Consider the following 17500-nt stretch of genomic DNA (forward strand, 5'->3'; position numbering starts at 1 on the left):
CTGAGGTGTTCTTGAGCAAGACACCTAACCCCCAACTGCTCCCTGGGTACTGTGGATAGGGCTGCCCACCGCTCCAGGCAAGTGTGTTCACTGCCCCCTAGTGTGTGCGTGCTCACTAGTGTGTATGTGGTGTTTCACTGCACGGGTGGGTTAAATGTGGAGGTAAAATTTCCCTGTTGTGGGACTAATAAGGGTCTTTTAATCTTTATGATTATCAAACTAACATTTTCTGTTAATTTGAGGGAGATTTTACCAAAAAAATTAAAAATTACATTGGAATATCTATGATAGTAAATCACTGACAGAAGTTGGTAAAACTCACATTCAGTCATATCTAGTGCTGCTATTTGTAAATTATATAGTATATTAATATATAGTAATGTATTCAATATGTATAGTAATATAGCAACATGTTGTTTTTCTATTATAGAACTTATTTATGCAAAAAAGATGGTTCTTCAGGGGTTCTTTAGCAAAGGGAATGGTTCTATTTAGAACCATGAGTTACATGCATAAATGGTTCTTTGCATGGTGAAATTGTTCTTCAGATTGATAAAGAACGTTATGTATATGGTTCTATTTTGAAAATGGCCCTGTACTGCATATAGACCCATATACACCACATTCTCCACCATTCTGAAGAACCATTTCAAAAGTGCAAGGAACCAATTAAGCATGCAAATGGTTCTATAGACCTCATGGTTCTAAATGTAGCCATTCCCTATACTAAAGAACCCTTGAAGAACCATCTTTTTTAAGAGAGTACAGCTAATTCCCATCGCGATATAATAATATGAGTTATATGTTCAAATTAAAGTTAACTTACTTTTACTGGTGGATGTTTATGCTGCATAGAATTTAAACGTTTGAGTGGTTCTGTTCTCTGTTGTGCTGTGACTGAGTGTTCCTGAAGCATTTTGCTGCTGGTGGAACAAAACCTTGTACCTGCAAAATGGTAACTTTACAGGAGAAGGAAAAAACCAGCTGTACTTTTAATGTAAGTCAATGGAACCAGACGTTTTTTCCAGGTTATTTTGGACCGTTTCTTTCGGTCCATTCATCATGAAATTTATACACCATGTAAAGGGCAGCAGGTGTTTTCAAATCATGCCAAAAACTGAAAAACTCTGATGTCGTCGTGTTGATGAAAGTGGCCCGATGTTGTGTGCAATTACACATTTCCACCAAAGAGGTCTCCAAATCCCCAAATCTTACGTAATGCATCTTTAATAAATGAACCCAAATGTTTCTTGTGAGTGTTACTTCAATGTATCCCTCTGGCTGTAATTTCACCTTATGAATTTCTCAGTTTTAATCTGACAAACTGGACATAATAATCTTGTTATTCTGATTCGAATGGGCTATTCTGATGTGAAGTAGTGAGCCTGCTCTGAGTGCGATTAGCATGCCTGCTCAGCGGCCCAGTTTGCGCTTTCTTTCTTCAAGCGGAGTGTCCTGCGTTTGATTGGTCGGCAGCTGGGGCGCGTGGGGACTAAAACGCTGACCTTGTCATATTTACAGGGGCCGGCTGCAGAATTGTTCCATCAGTAGCCAGAGGCTTGAACGATGGCACTTGTCAAAGCGGAGCTCTATCTAATGAATCATCTTATCGCAGGTGCACACTGCTCTCATATTAGAGGGAAAGACTGTGTGGCCAATGTGCCCTTTCATGCCACTGCTAGCGTTATTTACCTTATCCCCCCCCAACTCATCCCTCTCTTTAAGCTAACTCTTATGATCTCCTAATGCAACACAGGGGGTTGTGTGAAGAGCAGCGAGGGGCAGACTTGATTTCCAGACTCTTTTTGAGAAGGTGCCGTGGCTTACAGAAGAGTGAGAGGAGCATGGCTTACAGTGAATGGAAATATTCCCCAGCAGTTGGCATGATCTCATTTACATGATGCTAATTGGCAGCGTTGGCTTTCATTCCCTTTTAGCAGCGTTTCTCACTCAACTATTCCTTATATTCCTTTGGAGAAATGAGTACATGTTATGTTCAAGCAGGGGGGCTGTACACTGTTTGGTTGAGCATATTAAAAACCATTTATAAGCAGCAGGATGAAACTGGGGAGGATGCCCCCAGGGGTACGATGTCCACCCCCGCCCCACTTTAATTTCCCCCTTGTTCAAACGGAAGTGCCAAATTGAATAGCAGTGTTTTATCTGAATGACTCTATTCCTGGGATTTGCTCCAGGTCCAGCTGATGTCATTTGTGGGTTGTTAATAGTGATGTAGCGGGATTGTAACGTGCGTGACAGGGGTAACTGTTTACATTTAGCTGTTTAATAAATATTTTGTTTAATATATGATCATACAGGGTCTGTGGAGATTTCCTGTTTTTCAAAATTAAAAAGATTGGTTTTACTTTTAAAGTGAAAACGTAAAGGCCTTCAGGGGCACAATGCAAAATCATAATCATCTGTAAAGGCTAAACTCATGTAGACTTTTTTTATTCGTTTTACCTTTTATTTGACAAAGATCAAGCTTTAACTCATGCACTGTTGTGTTTGCTCCTGTGTCTGTTCAGCCTTGGGTACATTACATGACTTTTAAAATCTGAGCAGATTATAAAAGACTGGACATCTTACACTATCCGACAGGTTTGGGCAACTGAAATATTATTGATCACACAATAAACCAGGGCTCTTTAATTAAAATTCAATAAGGTCCAGTTAGAGAAAATCTCCTCAAGTGAAGGTCCAGAACATCATGTCTAATCTGCATCGTGACTCAGCGCCATATACTGTTTACTGAAGTAGCCGAGTAGGAATATCAGCATCTTATACAGTCAAACTGAACATCAGATCAAATAAAGTCCAGTTCGGTCAGATTTCACCAACATTTACTGAACATCAGATCAAATAAAGTCCAGTTCGGTCAGATTTCAACAACATTTACTGAACATCAGATCAAATAAAGTCCAGTTCGGTCAGATTTCAACAACATTTACTGAACATCAGATCAAATAAAGTCCAGTTCGGTCAGATTTTAACATTTACTGAACATCAGATCAAATAAAGTCCAGTTCGGTCAGATTTTAACAACATTTACTGAATATCAGATCAAATAAAGTCCAGTTCGGTCAGATTTCACCAACATTTACTGAACATCAGATCAAATAAAGTCCAGTTCGGTCAGATTTCAACAACATTTACTGAACATCAGATCAAATAAAGTCCAGTTCGGTCAGATTTTAACATTTACTGAACATCAGATCAAATAAAGTCCAGTTCGGTCAGATTTTAACAACATTTACTGAATATCAGATCAAATAAAGTCCAGTTCGGTCAGATTTCACCAACATTTACTGAACATCAGATCAAATAAAGTCCAGTTCGGTCAGATTTCAACAACATTTACTGAACATCAGATCAAATAAAGTCCAGTTCGGTCAGATTTCAACAACATTTACTGAACATCAGATCAAATAAAGTCCAGTCCGGTCAGATTTCAACAACATTTACTGAACATCAGATCAAATAAAGTCCAGTCCGGTCAGATTTCAACAACATTTACTGCCAGTTTTCTCTTTTTAGATCACGTCATGTGGAATAACTTCCCTCTGACTCACTTTCTTCTCTGACTGCTGTTTCTCTCCTCGACCCTCCCCTGCGTGGCATCACTCACTCGAGTCTCAGAGCTCATCATAATGCACAGATCTGATTGGCAGAGTAGCGTCACGTGTGATATTTACAATACATGCGATTGGTCTGTGAGTTTACTGTAATGACTTGAAAAGTTGCACTGACTAAACTAGGATCACCACAACAAAATTAAATAAATCTCCATAGTTTATCAGTTATAGGTACAGGTCAGCACAGGATAGCGACTGGGTCCGGACTCATTAGTGACCTCTGCACTAAACGATTAGATCAGACACTACTCAGCTTTTTATCTGAACGGTTCTCCCATTACTAGGAGACGCAAATAAACAAACATGAGCTGCTGCTGCTGTTTTCTCTGCTGTTTGCGCTGAACCAGTAAAGAACCAGCAGGTAAACATGTGTAAGTGAGGATCATGATTTAAAGATGTGCTCAGTTTGGTATTTTTAGAGTTTTAAACATACATTGTTTGTGTTCATGCCTTAAACTCAGCGCATTAAAAAGCTTCGCTTCACACGTGAGTGAACCTTTTGTCATTTTTCTTTGTTTACTTTGCTGTATTTTCTTCTTTCGCGCTTTCAGTTTTCATTGGCTGTTGCAGGAATCTGTTCAGATTGAGTCGTTGATCTGTTTACACTAGATTTCAATCAGAGTCGGGTTAAAACATCAAATGTTTGACCAACTCTGACTGGTCTGAAGCGCAATCGAGAGACCAAAAGTTTGTGCCCTTTAAACACGAATCGATTCTTTTTCCGACTGTTGACTCTGACTGACCCAAAAATCTGCAGACTACAGCTGACCATCGCAGACTCGGACAGACTGAGAATCGGGGCTAAAATCGGGGTAAAAGTCATGGAGTGTAACCCCAGCTTTAGGGACAGTCTCAAAAGTACTGGAAGACCAAGTGTTTCTATTATTATCTCTGTAAGTGCACCTGCTTATGGTTACATGTGTACCACAGACGATGCCTCCTCAAGTACCAGCAGATGTTCTTTCAGAGATACTGCTACTAATGATATTAACAACAACACTTTTCCTTCCGTTAATTTTGAGATGGACCCTAACTGTGATGCAGAAGTGGGTGCAAACAAAATAGCATGTGAGATGAAGCTTAATCTTCGTCAAGTAAAAGATCGTAACATACAGTTCAGTAAAAGTTGTAATGTTTTGTCGTCTTTGATTTGCCAACCAAAGTGTATTTTGCAGCAACAACTGATAATAAAAAATAGTGACAATAAAAAACAGTTCTGACCGAATCGTGTTATTGATTAGTTGTCATGATTGCGCACCGTATAAACATCACTTGAATGAAAAAGTGAAAAATGCAGATGGCAGAAACTACAGTTCAGGGTTATGTATGACTAAAGAAATAAAAATATGAAAACACTTTATCATAGAATCAGAATCTAGAGTCAGTTCTTGGACTGCCATGCAAGTTCCTTTATTGTTCCTGAGTAAAGCAGCGTTTTTGAGGGCAGTGCAGAAGACATCCCGTGGCCTTGTTCGTCTTGATAATAGTATGATTTAGAAGACTGGAAAGGTAGGTTTGAAAGAGCTTTGTGTAAAAGGAAGAAAAATCCTTGTATTTTTATTTTATTGAAAGAAACATTGAGCCTCACAAACCTTTCTTAAAAGGAAATTTCTTCTTAAAATCCCCTTATAAGCAGTTTTCATAAAACGTTTGACATCCACCAGTGTTTTCTAATTTGAGATTTGTTCTTAGGTAAGAACACACAAAGTTGAGAACAGTTCTGCGCTTTAAGAATCTGACGTAGACTTTTTTTAGAACCTTTCTCAAGAACACATTTAATAAAATATACTATATTTCCAAAGGTATTCGCTCGTCTGCCTTCACATGCATATGAAATTGAGTGACATCCCATTCTTAATCCATAGGGTTTAATATGATGTCGGCCCACCCTTTGCAGCTATAACAGCTTCAACTCTTCTGGGAAGGCGTTCCACAAGGGTTAGGAGTGTGTTAAGAGTTGCTTTGACTGGAACTAAGGGGCCGAGCCCAACTCCTGAAAAACAACCCCAAACCATGATCCCCCCTCTACCAAACTTTACACTCGGCACAATGCAGTCAGACAAGTACCGTCTTCTGGCAACCGCCAAACCCAGACTCGTCCATCGGATTTCCAGATGGAGAAGCGTGATTGGTCACTCCAGAGAACACGTCTCCACTGCTCTAGAGTCCAGTGGCGGCGCTTTACTCCACTGCATTCCACGCTTTGCATTGTGCTTGGTGATGTAAGGCTTGGATGCAGCTCCTCGGCCATGGAAACCCATTCCATGAAGCTCTCTGCGATGTTCTTGAGCTGATCTGAAGGCCACATGAAGTTTGGAGGTCTGTAGTGATTGACTCTGCAGAAAGTCGGTGACCTCTGCGCACTATGCCCCTCAGCATCCACTGACCGCTCTGTCATTTTACGTGTCCGACCACTTCGTGGCTGAGTTGCTGTCGTTCCCAATTGCTTCCACTTTGTTATAATCCCACTGACAGTTGACTGTGGAATATTTAGTAGTGAGGAAATTTCACGACTGGACTTGCTGCACAGGTGGTGTCCGATCACGGTACCACGCTGGAATTCACTGAGCTCCTGAGAGCGACCCATTCTTTCACTAATGTCTGTAGAAGCAGTCTGCAGGCCTGGGGGCTCGGCTTTATACACCTGTGGCCATGGAAGTGACTGGAACACCTGAATTCAGTGGTTTGGATGGGAGAGTGAAAACTTTTGGAATTAAATAAAGCATAATGTCTGTGACTTTAAATATTTAGTTTAGCCACATTTTCTTTTCTTGCTTGAACAAAACTATAATGAACAGAATCTTGACATTATTAGCTGCATCTCTAGAAGTGTCAATAATCTGGTAATTATAACAGAATTCTGACTGACATATTTACCGGTCCTTTAGCTTCCTGATTGTACGAGAGTTAAGACAAGCCAGTGTTTTTCCTGATACCCAAAGCTGTTTTGTCTGATGTCTGAAACTGACTCTGGGCTTAGGATTTCCAAAAAGTTCTTTTTTTGTACAGGGATGATTTTGTCTGTTGCAACCAGCGTATTTAACCAGTGCAGCTCAACAGCTGTATTTCTAGAACAATTATACATGTTAGGCACAGTGAATGTAACACAAAACATCTTTACAAGTTCAATTATGTTCACATGTAGGAATACTAATGTCTTGGAATGGCTTCCTTGAAATAAGTCAGTAAATGAACTAGACCACTGTGCCAGTCCCGGTACACTTCCGCTCAGATTTTTATACATTGTTATTGTGTATCAAATCATCCAGCAACACAGGTATACAATCTCCAGATATGACTCCCAAAAACAATTTTATGATCCGTTAATCACAGCAGTTATGATAGTCTTATTTGCAACATGACACCCATTTGAGCAAATGCTAGCAAATCTGTGGATCCTGACCTTCAAAGCCTTGCCACTGTCCAGAGAGACGTTATAGTCCAAAACATGTGGTCTGATAACGGCAAGAGTCAGAGATCAGTTTAGCTGAGAGTGTTACCTTTCAAATTAAGCCAAGATAATGACTGTAGCCTGTAGAAACCAAACCCAGTTGTTCTAGAAACTTTTCCTTACATTTATACCACCACAGGCCTATTTAGCCTTGGAGGCAGCATGCATTAAGACATGCTCTAAGAGTTTGCTCTCTGTTTGCCAGAATGGCATATTTAGCTTCTCATCTAGGGACCATATTTTATCTGAATGAACAGGCACTTTCTTTTGATAGTATTTGTCCAAACTAGATGAGTCTATATGTTTATATACCTGTTCATCCGCTCTGACGACGAAAACATTATCAGACCAATCAGGTGCCACCCTACCACCCCTCAGTGTGGTAGCTTTTTCTCCTGCCATGTGCTTATGGCAACACTACCGCGGTCTTCCCCTCCGTTCCGTTCAAAGAGAGGAGGATAACCTACTGGAATCAGGGTTTGCTACGAAATGGGACCTCCCCTAAAGCGTAGAGATGAGATGTCCAATTCGGATAACGGCACCACTGTAGAAACCAAACCCTCTTAATCCAGGGGACGTAGTCTGTTGTCTGGACAACATTAAGATTAAGTGACCCTTATTAGTCCCACAATGGGGAAATTTCACCTCCGCATTTAACCCATCTATGAAGTGAAACACCACATACACACTAGTGAGCACCACACACTAGGGGGCAGTGAGCACACTTGCCCGGAGCGGTGGGCTGCCCAATCCGCAGCACCCGGGGAGCAGTTGGGGGTTTGGTGTCTTGCTCAAGGGCACCTCAGTCATGTGCTGTCGGCTCTGGGGATCAAACCGGCGACCTTCCAGTCACGAGGCTGGTTCCCTAACCTCCAGCCCACGACTGCCCCGAGTGAAGTTTATTCGTTGCGTGCATGGATCTCCGACATCCAGCCAGCCCGTAAGACATTGGGCTAACACAGTTGTATAGCTGGACCGATGCCAAGATAAGACCCAGCTCATACAGGACAAGTAACAGGTGTGACAAACACGACCATATAGGGGTAAACACAAGATAGGCAGCCTAAAATACAACTTCAGCGCATTCCCACAGATACAGAATGTATCAATGAATTCAATCAATTCCTTCAAGCCCAAAGTGTGCAGGAGGTGGTAAATGAGTTTTGACCATCATTGGCTGCCCTTACCTCGGGTTACCATCTCTGGGCTCAGGCCTAATTCACTGGACTTTGACATGTCTATGGAATTTTACAGCAAAGCGATTTGAATTTGATTATTTGGTACGATTCGGAATTGTCTTTAAAGTGTACTTTTAAAACCCAAGTGCGGTGTAAACAAGCAGAAAGCTGGCAATGAAAACAGTGACGCTGGATGGATGTTCATAGTTGATCCTAAGATTGCAAATTGATGCAGTTGAATCGATGCATCGTTCCACTCCTGGCGTCTGTGTGCATGCGCCCAGCTAGCGTCTTGATGCTAAACATCGCTAATGAGCTTCGTGCGTGTGTGCACTCTCCTGCTCGTGGTCGGGAGGTGCCTGCGGGGGCCTGGCTGGACGTATCGGCGTGACGCTGGCTTTGATGGACCGCGCTGTGCGTTTGTGCTGTCATGGCGGCTGACACCGGCTGACACAATCAGGTCACGGAGATGGTCAAAGCCCTGGGCTACAGCCTCTGCCTCCCGACCTTATTACTGCAGCCCATTATTCAGTTTCAGCTCGCTAAAACACTCGCCAGCCTTTGAGCCTGTGCCACTGCCACCCCTCCCTTTTCTGCTTTTAGCATTAAAGATACTAATACATGCCCTGAACGTGGCCAGCCGCCCGCCAGATGATGCCTCAGACGTGGCACAGAAAAGAAGATGAAGAAAAAAAAAGATAAAGCAAGGCATTCAGTTTCAGATCAGAGGTAGAGGCCATGCTGTTTGCTTTGTCTTTGTAGCTTTTGTGCTAAAGCATCGTCTTTCCATGCTGGAAAGGCTAAAACATCCCAAGCACGGCCACCATCGCCTTAAGCTCAGTCTAAATGTAGACGTCTCAGGTCTAAAACACACGGAGTATTCACTCTAAGATCTGATTGGACGAGCCATGTTTGATGTTTGAAACGTTTGATTTCTGTATTAATGCGGCAAAACCGTTGTGCTCGTCATGGAATAGTCTTGCTCAGTAAAGGTGGCCTGCTGTAGCTTGCACTACACTGCTAGGCAGAAGAAATATTAACTGTGATTATTATTAATATGTAATAAATAGTATGTTGTAAAGTGAAACGATCTTAAATCCTGCACCTGTTTTACTTAATCTTATTTATTCTTAACTTTTATTTTTTGTTTTACTTCTTCTCTTAGTTCCTTATTTCTTTTTTACTTATTTCTTTATTTATTTTCTCCCGTTTTGTTTTTAATAGTTTCGTATCATTACTTTTTCATTTGTATTATTGTATTATTACCTTTCTAATCTCTAATCTTCTTTTGATCTTAATTTCTTATCATTTAAACCTCAAGTTTTATTTTTACCTATTTTTTATCTTGTATTCACTGTTATTTAAAATTTTCTTTTAATTTAAAATGATTAAATGTAGTTATTATTTTCTTTGTCATGTCAATCCCTGTTTTTGTAAATGCTCGGCTACATTGAAAATGAGGGTTGCCCTCAATGTATTTCCGAGTCAAGGTTGATTGATTGATTGATAAATCTAGTTAATAATATCTCTCTCAATAATGTCTAATATCTCTTGTTTTGAGATGGTTCTGCACTTATTTGAAGATTATCCTGCTTAGTTCTAGATAGTATTTGCTTGTTTTAGGTCATTTTATGGAGTAAAAGGATCTCACTGTACTGGTAGATGACTTTGCTGGTTTGAAGCACATTTCTTAAAGCAAGCTAAATTATTTTACTTAATGAAATGACTTAAAATAAGTACAAAATATCTAAAATAATCTTAAATTAAGCTTACAACAATCTCAACAGGAGAAATATTAGATTTATTGACAATATTTAGGATAATTTTACTTGACAAGTTGGCGTTTTTGTTGCACTGCACTGCTTGGCGGAAACAATATTATGGCAGAAGAATTATTATCATCTTAAATGTAGTCAATAAATGTAATTTCTACTATTTTGAGATGGTTGTGCACTTATAAGATTATCCTGCTTCTTTCTAGACACTTTTCACTTGTTTTAAGTCATTTTAAAATACAGTAAAATGATCTCACAGTACTGGCAGATAATTTTGCAGGTTTCAAGCAAAACAAGCCAAACTTTTTGTCAACATCAGGAGTTCATTTTTTAAATCACTTAAAATCACGTAAAACAAATTTTTAAAAAGTCTAGAAATGAGGTAAATAATCTAAAATTAAGATTACAACAATCTCAACAGGAGAAATATTAGATTTATTCACTATATTTAAGATAATTTTATTTGACAAGAGACCATTTTTTGTAGTGTAATATATTTAATTATTTATAGAACAAAATTCCACTTCATGTAAATCCTAGCAACTCATTTTAACAGTGTTACTGTAATAAACATTCACTCATGGCTTATTGAGCTCACTAACATGAAGGTTCTTTAAAAAATGGTACTTCAGAGAACCAAAAATGGTTGTTCTTAGGTGGCATAGCATCCCCCAAAGAACCTTTAAGGATACCTTTATTTTTTAAAAGTGTAAACTATACTCTTAGCAAAATTTGATCAATATAGCACCAAAAATATGTCAATTACTTGTAACAGTAGAACCTGTTTGCCAGTGTTGGACAGTAACTGAGTAACTGAGTAAATGTAATTGGTTTCTGTACTTTAGTATTTTTGGTGTATCTGTACTGAAGTTTCTCCGTTCTGGGCGACTCTCTCCTTTCACTCCACTACATTTCAGAGTCTAATATCCGACTTTTTCCTCCTACATTTTGAGAAATCTGTCGTTCCTTTTGGTTTCTGTGTTTATAAAAACGTAACATGTCAAAACGAAAGAAGCGCAAAGCCAGAGCACCAATCAGGGCCCAGCGGTCACTTTGTTTAGAGCTGGTTTTGACCTGTTGGTCATAGCGACCCAGTGCAGCACGCGGTTCAACGTCAGCGCAGCAGCGTAAAACTTTGGGAGAGTCTGTTCAACATAAATGATGAACTAACCTAACTTTGTGTAAATAGAGCTCAATATAGAAATATGTCCACATATGCAGTCGAGACTGACGCGGCTTTTTTCTGAATTTCTACAAACACCATTTCATTTTATAGTAAATGAGTTTGGGCTGGTTTATGTTTATGAACAGACGCCTACAGATCAACATAGTAAAGGAGCTCATCTGTGATCCTGAGTTTAAAGCCAGTTTTTATTCAACTTAAACTTGGAACTAAGTTGTAAATAAATCTGAAACTGAAACTTTGCTTGTGTGTAAAAAGTGATTTCAGAGCCACTCGGTTCTCCCTGATGGAAACTGTTTACCTTCAGTGTTTTGTGCTTCTGATCATTTTAATAGACGTCAGCGTCACTAATTAATGACGTTCTATTAAAAGACTGGTTTACCAAGAGAGACGCTGGAGGACTTTCACCTGAAATGAGTTCATGAAGCCAGTCTGGTTATAAAAATGATAACAGGACATCAGAGCCAGAATTACTCTTTTAGTACTTTTACTTTATACTTAAGTACATTTGAAGGGAAATACTTTAGTACTTTTACTCAAGTGGAGGTCTAAAGGGAGGAACTTCTACTTTTACTGGAGGAATATTTACCTTGGGGGTCTCGACTTTAACTCCACTACATGGTTTGTGTACTTTGTCCACCGCTGCTGTTTGCCCCAAAACTATTTTTTCAAAAGTTTCACATTCAGTCAAAATAAATAAACTATGGGTATTCATTCTTAATTAGCTCTACTTTGAAAACACCTTATTCTGTTAAATACAATATTATTTTTCCAGAATGCGGCAAGTCAATGCAACTCATGCTCTGTATTTTTGTATTGATTGTTTGGTTATTAATTTTTTATTCATTTATTAAATAATAATAATAATAATTAAAGTGTGAATGTCTCAATGAAAAGTTTTAAACAATGATCAAAAGGCAAAAAATTGCACTTCCTTAAATTAGTTAACAATTTCAGTTTCTAACTAAATACTTAGGAAAGATTTTCTGCGCATATTTAACCATGACTGGACATAAACCTGGTGCTGCCCAGTCCAATTCACCATCTGTAGGTAACTTTAGCCCTACAAGTGCTGAGGAAAAAGACAGATGGAGTTCAGAAGTCTTTCTTTGTGCTCTATCGTTAACACTGCAGTCTAAAGAAGCCTCTGGGACTTGTTCTGCAGGTCTGACTCGGGGCTAAAAGGCTGCTGTTGTTCTTTTCCTTTATCACTGTAAATAGCCGTTTCTGAAGTGACGTTTTTAGCCTTTTGTTCATTGTTCAGGCATTCAGTAATCATCAAGCTCGCCGTGCTGTTGGCGTCCCTTATCATTTCTCAGCAAATTGTATGTGTCAGATCTTCTCTTAGTTATCAGAAAGAAAAGTGAATAAGTTTCAAGTTTTTCACTTGGTGTGTTGTGTAAGCTTAACCCTTTAGGACCTGCACTGACACACTTCCACCTCTGCGTACTCATTTTATACCCGGAAGCGATTGGGAACGACAGCAACTCAGCCACGAAGTGGTCGGCCACGTAAAATGACAGAGCGGGTCAGCGGATGCTGAGGGGCATAGTGCGCAGAGGTCACCAACTTTCTGCAGAGTCAATCACTACAGACTTCCAAACTTCATGTGGCCTTCAGATCAGCTCAAGAACAGCGTAGAGAGCTTCATGGAATGGGTTTCCATGGCCGAGCAGCTGCATCCAAGCCTTACATCACCAAACGCAGTGCAAAGTGTGGAATGCAGTGAAGTAAATCGCCGCCACTGGACTCTAGAGCAGTGGAGACGTGTTCTCTGGAGTGACCAATCACGCTTCTCCATCGGGAAATCCAATGGACAAGTCCGGGTTTGGCGGTTGCCAGGAGAATGTTACTTGTCTGACTGCATTGTGCTGAGTGTAAAGTTTGGTGGAGGGGGGATCATGGTTTGGGGTTGTGTTTCAGGAGTTGGGCTCGGCCCCTTAGTTCCAGTGAAAGGAACTCTTAAAGCTTCAGCACCAAGAGATTTTGGACAATTTCATGTTTGGGAACGGCCCCTTCCTGTTCCAACATGACTGCACACCAGTGCACAAAGCAGGTCCATAAAGACACGGATGAGCCAGTTTGGTGTGGAAGAACTTGACTGGCCTGCACAGAGTCCTGACCTCAACCCCATAGAACACCTTTGGGATGAATCAGAGCGGAGACTGTGAGCCAGGCCTTCTCGTCCAACATCAGTGTCTGACCTCACAAATGCTCTTCTGGAGGAACAGTCAAAAATTCCCATCAACACACTCCAAGCCCTTGTGGAAAGCCTTCCCAGAAGAGTTGAAGCTGTTATAGCTGCAAAGGGTGGGCTGACATCATTTTAAACCCTATGGATTAAGAATGGGATCTCACTCAAGTTCATATGCTTGTGAAGACAGACGACCGAATACTTTTGGCAATGTAGTTTATCTCCAAACTCTAACTCTAACTCTCAGGCTCTGTCTGTGAGCCAGTCAGCACTTTGAAAACACACAAGAGGACCAGTCAGGTTCTGGGTCTTTGGTATGTTACCGCTCGCTCTCTCTCGCTCTCCCTCCCTTTATTTGAGCCCCTGAGTGACTCTGCCTGAGTCGCCACATGGGAGTCACCAGAGCTTCATCTCTGTCGGCTGATCTGCACCTCACCTGGTGAACCGGCCCTACTGATGCTGCTGCTGCTGCTGCATAAACTCAGACTATCTATTTAACCATTGCTCCACCTGTTTCTCCCCATTTTCTATCGTAATATTGTTTGCTATCCGGTGTGGTCCAGAGCAGGATGGGTTCCCCTTTTGAGTCTTGGTTCCTCTCAAGGTTTCTTCCTCCTGCTATCGGGGAGTTTTTCCTTGCCAGCGTTGCCATTGGCGACGCTCATGGGGGCTCGGACCTGGATTTTTCTGTAAAGCTGCTTTGTGGCAACACCTGCTGTAAACAGTGCAATATAAATAAACTTTGACTTGACTGCAAGAAATGTTTGTAAAACTTTATGAATTATGAAAACATGTTGCTGAAACTCTGCCTGTCCCCTTTAGTTCTTTAAAACGTGTCTTCTTCTTCTTTCGGCTGCTCCCTTTAGGGGTCACCACAGCGGATCATCTGCCTCCATCTTGCCCTATCCACTGCCTCCTCTACTTTCACACCAACCATCTCCATGTCCACCTTCACTACATCCATAAACCTTCTCTGAGGTCTACCTCTTCTCCTTGTACCCGGCAGCTCCATCTCCAACATTCTTTGCCCAATATATCCACTATTCCTCCTCAACACATGTCCAAACCATCTCAACCTGGCCTCTCTGGCTTTATCTCCAAACTGCTCCACCTTCACTGTCCCTCTGATCTGCTCATTTCTAATCTTGTCCATCCTGGTCACTCCCAACGAAAATCTCTTTAGATCTCGTTAAAGTTATTTAAAACGTGTAATTGTCTTAAATTAATTTAAAAAAGCTTTAAAGGTGAAAAAATAGTAAACATTTGAATTGATGGGGTCTTAATTATGGCATAAACATTCATTTCACTCATTCATCCACCTTTTCTTATCCTTCTTTCTCCCAAAATAAGACACTTTGGCTCATATGTGAACCATTTCTGATATAAAACTAAACCTCACACGGCCTTTTTCTTTCTGACTTTGTTTTAAAACAAATTATGAGTATAAACTCTTTATATTCATTGGAAATTGTTGTTTCTTTTCATGTTTTGCCAGATAGAACCTTAGAACCACACGCAGAAAGTGAGTTCTCAGGATCAGAAGGTTCTATCTGTATTTAATGTGTTCCAGAAAAACTCATTTACAAGTTTGATAGGATTTTGATATTGTACATTTAGAATAAATTTAGAGTCTCTGTCATTTTCAGGTAAGAAAGAGACGTGTTCCACGTATTAGTTTTGCTATTTGGGATGCAAAATCTTTAAAGCTCAGTATCTCAGAGCTGCTCAGAACGCAGACAGAACCTTATAATTCCAAAGGGGCGATTTGTGAATTGGCTTATAAAACCACAGTAGCTCAAAAATGAGCTTATTTTGTGCAGATTTTATTGAAAGAAGTTAAACAATGACAGTGAAAAAATATCCATACACAGAAACATGCACAAAAGCCTTTGACGTAAAATACAAGTTGTTTGTAAAACTTTACTCTAGGGTGCTGTTCATAAGGCTACATGACACCTACATAAACTTGTCGTGATCACTTACATAGCCCTACATTAGTTGGTAACACTTTACTCTAGGGTGCTGTTCATAAGGCAACATGACACCTACATAAGCTTGTCGTGATCACTTACATAGCCCTACATTAGTTGGTAACACTTTGCTCTAGGGTGCTCTTCATAAGGCAACATGACACCTACATAAGCTTGTCGTGATCACTTACATAGCCCTATATAAGCTTGTCATTATCACTTCCAATAAAGTGTTACCATCATGCTTTTTTCCTGGGCCGTATCCCTCTGTGTTTGTAGGGTACACTGCTTATATATGAAAGTTCTCTGGGCAGTTTCTGTCCACAGTTACAAAAGAGAGCTCTTCAAACCCTGAACAACAACGGGGTCACTCTTTATAGTTTTATCTGTATTTTGTGCACCATGATGCCAAAACCACTCACGTCTTCTGAATAACACGATTCAGGATCTGAGGAGTTGCACACTGTGTGTCGTTCGATGCTGGAACAGCAGTTCTAGAGCCTCGTCTGTAGAAAATGTTAGCTGTATTTTCCATTGTTCTCTTTTTGTTTTTAATTTGGGTTTCTTGCGTTTCTCTTACGTTTCTCAGAGTTGCCCAAAGACTTTCCCGCCATGGCTTTGTCTGAATCAGAAACTCTGATAGGCTGAGGCAGCCTAACCACCCAAAGCCTATCTGCACGCCTAGCGTATGTTCAGTCTGGGCCCACCTCCACTTTCAAATCTCCAAATCCCGAACTCTGATTCGCTGTCTCTCGCTAACCAAAGCCAATCAAATGCAGAATGTGGACTACACATGATCACATGACATTCCACGAATAAAGGACATATAATGGATACAAGCAGACACAGTATGTGCAAATCAGGCCATAATCTGAAACATGATATGTCACTGATGTCGGAAGAAAACCTCGTATCTCCAAAATAGTGACTTTACAGGAGAAGGAAAAAACCCACTTTACTTTCAATGTAAGTCAATGGAACCGGAGTTTTCTCCAAGTCATTTTATGCCATTTATTTTGGTCCGTTCGACATGAAATTTACACACAATGTAAAGAGTAACAGACATTTTCAAATTATGTCAAAATCTGAAAAATGACAAAAATGGAGATACGAGGTTTTCCTCCGACAGCAGCGGTATGTAAAGTAGGGCTGTCATGATTACATGTTTACAGTTGTTTCCTTGACTTATATTCCAGATTAGAAGTTACCTTCTCATTGATGAATCGCCAGTGATTAGTTGATGATAATGCATACTTTAAATTCTTCTAGTGGTCTCTCTTATGGTCGGAAACACCAGCAGAAACACCCATTTATATACATTTTTTCCCCAATTATTCTTATGAATTCATGAGTTTTCCTGAAGGATTTGTAATGTAATGTTATGTTTTTCCAGTCAAGCATTATGCATAGTTTAATATGTTTTGGTATAAGTCTATGTTTATTGTTGGGCCTTTTTAAAAAAAACTAATTACTCTACTAGTAGTTAAAATAATCCGTGGATGACTTGATTACTAATATAATGTGACAGCCCTAATATCAGCCCAAGACTCTATTACTGAGTAAGAAAAACGTTATTACGTTTTTAGCCAATGAGACCCCATTGTCCAAATAACCAGTGTTTTTATGTGATAGAACACACCCTCTTCAGTGCAGCATGGACTTCAAACTGTATGTGCTTTGTTTCTTTGACAGTAATGGATGTTAGAAGTCTGGGCTTCTCTCCCAATATGGGTCCCAATCCTATTCCGCTCTGAACAGGGGGCAGTAAGGGAGAAAATGGGCAGGGATATTGCCTGGCGACCATGGCGAACGCTACAGATTGGCCTGGCTGGAGGAAGGAGATGACATTCCCTGGGAAACAGTGGCTGGATAATTCTAATGAGTTCTGCTCACGGAGGAGAGAGAGAGAGAGAGGGAGAGAGAGAGAGAGAGCTAGTGAGTGAGAGAGAGAGAGAGAGAGAGAGAGAGAGAGAGAGAGGATGAAGATGAACGCTCTGACTCTACCCTGTAAAATTTGTTCCACAAGAAGAAAAAGAAAGCAAGGAGCTGAGCGGCAGCAGGAAAATGATACAGAGAAGTGTTTGTGCACCTGAGAGAGTTACATTCTCTTATCT

General features: G+C 40.3%; 1 protein-coding gene across 1 annotated transcript in view; it reads left to right on the forward strand.

The window, feature by feature from the left end:
• pou6f2 (POU class 6 homeobox 2) overlaps window positions 1–17500 on the forward strand; it is a 197291-nt gene that overhangs the window by 138802 nt on the left and 40989 nt on the right. The window lies entirely within an intron of this gene.

The sequence above is a fragment of the Pygocentrus nattereri genome, chromosome 24 (assembly GCF_015220715.1).
Source record: "Pygocentrus nattereri isolate fPygNat1 chromosome 24, fPygNat1.pri, whole genome shotgun sequence".
Lineage (NCBI taxonomy): Eukaryota > Metazoa > Chordata > Actinopteri > Characiformes > Serrasalmidae > Pygocentrus > Pygocentrus nattereri.